Source organism: Octopus sinensis, unplaced genomic scaffold (assembly GCF_006345805.1).
Source record: "Octopus sinensis unplaced genomic scaffold, ASM634580v1 Contig20075, whole genome shotgun sequence".
NCBI lineage: Eukaryota > Metazoa > Mollusca > Cephalopoda > Octopoda > Octopodidae > Octopus > Octopus sinensis.
The window spans coordinates 7,501-12,500 of NW_021836864.1; the positions used below are offsets into that span (position 1 = coordinate 7,501).

Genomic DNA, 5,000 nt, shown 5'->3' on the forward strand with positions numbered 1-5,000 from the left:
CAACATCAACAACAGGGTATTTTTGTTGGTATGTATGTATCTGTGCGGATTTGTATGTTTATTTTATGTATGTATTCTCATGCTTATACTTGCGTATCTAGACATACTCATATATATTTAAATGATAAACTTCTGGAAAGTTTTACAGGCTTTTACAGTTCCAGTGATGGATTGGATCTGTAGTCTTCGAATTAATTTTCTCTTTTCTGGTTTTGAGAAGCCTAATTTCTCAAGATTGGTATTTAGGCTGTGTGTTACATATCTCAGCGTTCCAATAATTACAGTTATAAACCTGAACTTGTAATCTGGATAGAGTAACTGCAGACTTCTCAATAGTCCAGCGTAGGTGTTCTCTTATTCACTGATCTTCAGCTTCATGTTAACAACCGCTGGGCAGTTAATTTCCACAACTGTGTACAGTTCCTCTTTTCTATCCCAAATCCTTATACCAGGTCTATTGTGTTCATATTTTATTGAGGTTTTCACTAGAACATTCCACCAGGACTCATTTTCATTATGAGTGGCTATGGCTTCTACCATTCTCTGGGTTCTTATTTCTTTGTCCTCGGGGTTATTCTTTCCACGAATCTCGTTATACAGTGTCCTAGCTACAACATCATGTCTCATCGGTATATACACCTTTATTACAGCTGCAAACTTATCATCAAACTGTTACTCAGAGTTTCCCTTTCTCGTTCGTCGGATATTTGTGATGAATATTCATCACGAATGTCCGACTAACGGGAAAGGAAAACTCCAAAACTTAAATTGTTGAGTCGATGTGCACTCTCAGTAATAAAATACCTTAGATGAACTAAAATTGTTCATCCCAGACTTATGCGCTTTAATCTGGGTAGCAAGGAATTCTAAGGTAGAGCTGAGCCGCAGAAGGGCTTCATAAAAGAAGCCCAACCCTTACGGAAGTGTTTCTGCCCTTAAAATTCTTACACCTTATCGGCCGCATCTTGATCATGACTCACGGATACCTCATATGCTGTCCTTATTTTGTGTAACAGTTTGCCTTTTGGCTTACACCTTCCTGGATGTCAGATATGCCAGAGTCAAGAGGCCCTGGATGTTACATTGCGTGTAATGTAAGATATAACTTTTGAAGTTTTCTTTGATTCCTCATTGAACGCTTTTCAGATACTTTTACCATTGCTCTTAGGGCTCTGACCTCTTTTCCCAGGAACTAACGATTGTTTCATGAAATCACAGGCAGATATCCCTTAAGCCCCACTTCTATGGTGATGACTCTGCTTTGGAAGTCAGATTCTCTCAGTTAGATGGCTAAGCTAAAATACTTTTCCATCTTGTAGATGTGGTCTTTCTCCTTTATGCTTTTATATAGCAGAGTGGCTCAAGTATCAGAGTTATTTGCTTTGAGGAGAATGAGTAAAGTATAATATCCAGACTTATATCACCCTTGTTGATGATTTGTGGGTGACTTTTTCCACTCCAGAGGATCTTCTGTATACTCCTGGTCTTCTACTTCATCCAGTTGAGCCCGCTTCTGTGATTCAGTCGTCACAGCTGTTCCAGACCACCATTTTTTGCTACCTGTCATGTGAAATATTGGTAGAACTTCTGGCGACGAAGTCTTCCCTCTCACATGTAAAACATCCCTTTAAGCATTTGATTGTGCGTCCATGTGTATGCATTTCCCTTGGGCTTAAGTCACTTTAAATAAGTTCAGGACATGCATCGCTGTTTGTTTACCTTGATATAACGGGCATTGGTAGGGTTAACTAATTTTCCATACCTCACCAAACTTGTATTCAAAGGCAGGAGGTTATTTATAGATCTGAGGACGAAATTGTCTCTACGAGAAGTTATATATCTTATTTCATTGCGACTGAGGCTTCTTTGGAGTGCAGTCTCCCGAGTTATTCATTGTCCTTGTTGACCCTATTGGCGCCCTCCTTCCCCATCACTTCCTGTATTATCATGTTCCTTGTTTCCCTTTAGCTGTGGACCACCACTCTATTGAGCCGCTCTCTGCCCATTGGTCTTCGTGCATCTTGTTATTTCCCTTACCTTTAGACTTCGCTTTGCTGCAATCACCGCCTCTTGAAACTTCTACTTACTGCCAGTTCTTAGATTGGATTGGATTAATCTCACGACCTTATCGTCTAAGTCCTCAAGCAAACACAGAGCCTTGCTTTTCCAGTCTTGTACTCCTCCGCGATGGACTTTAGGGGTAGCTTTAGCCCTGCCTCGTAACTATAAAGAGCGACATCAGTGAGGTCAGGTGAGACACCAAGAAATCTCTTGATGTATTTATTAATCTCGCACTCCACAATTCCTATCCGTGTTAGTACTGATATCATACATCAGCAAAGGCCAGAGGAGTTTAGGTATCAGAATGACCTTCAGGCACCAAGCTTTATATTTGCCAGAGATGCTATATGGCTTGCATGCTCTTTTCTGTAATTTGCTTAGCTTCATTTCCCTTCTTTGTAGCACCCAAGGATTGCCTTACCACGTTTCAAGGCTCTTGACTGCTTCTTCTGCCACTGTTGGGATGGGTTGGTTGCCAATAGTCAACACAATCTTATCCACTATTTTCTTCTTCTGTTGTAAGAGGCACCGTGACTCCTTTGGCTTGAAGCTCATTCTAGACAAGAAGACTTATCTAACTGCGCGTTTTATTCAATGGAAAGTACTGTTGCGTCATCCATAAAGGCCCTTAAAGAGGGCATTCGTCAAGTTACGACAAAAACAGCCTAGCATTCAGTGTAAAGGCCATAGTGTTGCACAATCTGAAGTTACCTTTCTGCCAGTTCTTTGATCTCACACTGATACCTATTTCTTTATTACCCACAAGGGGCTAAACATAGAGGGGACAAACAAGGACAGACAGACATAGGTATTAAGTCGATTACATCGACCCCAGTGCGTAACTGGTACTTTAATTTATCGACCCCGAAAGGATGAAAGGCAAAGTCGACCTCGGCGGAATTTGAACTCAGAACGTAACGGCAGACGAAATACCGGTTCTCACACTGATACCGGTTCTTGTCACTGAAGCTTCCACCCCCTCTAGTTTGATGAAGTTTGGCGGGCGCAGAAAGTGAACCATAGATCGGAACAAGTAATAAACCGTGGGAGTTAGGTCCGGACTATATGCTAGGTGTGGTGCCACTTCGATTTATTCAACTTCGTGGTGTTTATTCCGGGTTCTTCGAGAACTAATGAAGTCTGGTGTTGTCTTGCTGCAGAAGTTTCCATACTATTTATTACCGTTTTCTGTTTTTTTCTTTTATGGTAAGATTATTGGTTTGTGTTGCTTCGAATGATTCAGGTACCTTGATTAATATTACATTCGATGTCTAATTAGATTTTTGTTGCTCATTAACGTTAAGTATACTGACTGGCTCTGCCTTAACTATCAGATAATCCGTTTTACTTGTTCATTAAAGTGTTTTGGACCAGAATCAAGTTGTCTGTGTGTTTCATGTTCCAGAGATATTTAAGATTTTACATAAAACTGCGACGCAGAGATTACTTGAATTTTTTATCTTTCATCTTTTACTGGTTTCAGTCATTTGACTGCGGCCATGCTGGGGCACTGCCTTGAAGAATTTTAGTCGAACGAACCGCCCCTAATACTTAGTTTTTCTTTTAAAAACTATTTTATCGAAATCTTTTGCCAAACCGCTAAGTTACGGGGACGTAAACACACCAACACTGGTTGTCAAACGGTGGTGATGGACAAACACAGACACAAAGATACGACACACTCACACACATACGACGGGCTTCTTTCAGTTTCCATCAACTAAATCTACTCACAAGGTTTTGGTGACCAAAACTTTGTGAGTAGATTTGGTCGACTCGAGATTATAGTAGAAGACACTTGCCAAGGAGCAACGAAACGGGACTGAACCCGGAACCATATGGTTGGGAAGCAAACTTCTTACTACACCGCCACACTATATGCTTCCTATATTAAGCTTTAACTCTACTCCTTTACTCTTTTACTTGTTTCAGTCATTTGACAGCGGCCATGCTGGTGCACCGCCTTTAGTCGAGCAGATCAACACCCCAGGACTTATTCTTTGTAAGCTTAGTATTTATTCTATCGGTCTCTTTTGCCGGATCGCTAAGTTACGGCAACGTAAACACACCAGCATCGGTTGTCAAGCGATGTTGGGACACACACACACACACCACACACACACACACACACCACACACACACACACATACGACGGGCTTCATTCAGTTTCCGTCTACCAAATCCACTCACAAGGCTTTGGTCGGCACGAGGCTATAGCAGAAGACACTTGCCCAAGGTGCCACGCAGTGGGACTGAACCTGGAACCATGTGGTTGGTAAGGAAGCTACTTACCAAACAACCACTCTTGCGCCTATATATATATATATATATATATTATATATATATATATATATATATTACATATATACGATGGGCTTCTTTCAGTTTCCGTGTACCAATCCACTCACAAGGGCTTTGGTCGGCGCGTGGCTAGAGCTGAAGACACTTGCCCAAGGTGCCATGCAGTGGGACTGAACCCGGAACCATGTGGTTGGTAAGCAAGCTACTTACCACACAGCCACTTCTACTATATCCAGTTAATAATATCTTTATTGTGGTGGTTAGGACGAAGAAACTAATTTTAACTGTTTTGATTTTTTGTTTATTTATAGTTAAATTATATCCAATTTAAAATAAACGAAATTTTAAAAAGTTTCTACTAATGTTTAGTCTTGATTAAATTTATAGTTTTTCCGGATTGAGATTCTTCTTTTCTTTCGGATTATTTCAAACTTTATTATTGCATCCGAGAGTAAACACATCGTTACTTAGTTACCGAGCAACACATGGAGAGTGAGTTTAGCGTGTTGTTTGAATGATTTACTTGTTTACAGTATAAACATGAGCGTGTATGTCTGTGCGTGTGTGGATGTATATATGCATGTACACATACACACAGTTTAATTATATTTATGGTTACGTAACATCTTTACAGATGT

At 40.5% G+C, this 5,000-nt stretch overlaps 1 long non-coding RNA gene across 1 annotated transcript in view; it reads left to right on the plus strand.

Moving 5' to 3' along the window:
- The first annotated feature begins 2,443 nt into the window (after positions 1-2,443).
- LOC118762058 overlaps positions 2,444-5,000 on the plus strand; it is a 22,330-nt gene continuing 19,773 nt past the window's right edge. Inside the window, exon 1 of the long non-coding RNA XR_004997845.1 lies at positions 2,444-2,459. This is a non-coding gene — a long non-coding RNA (uncharacterized LOC118762058). The remainder of the gene's footprint in view (positions 2,460-5,000) is intronic.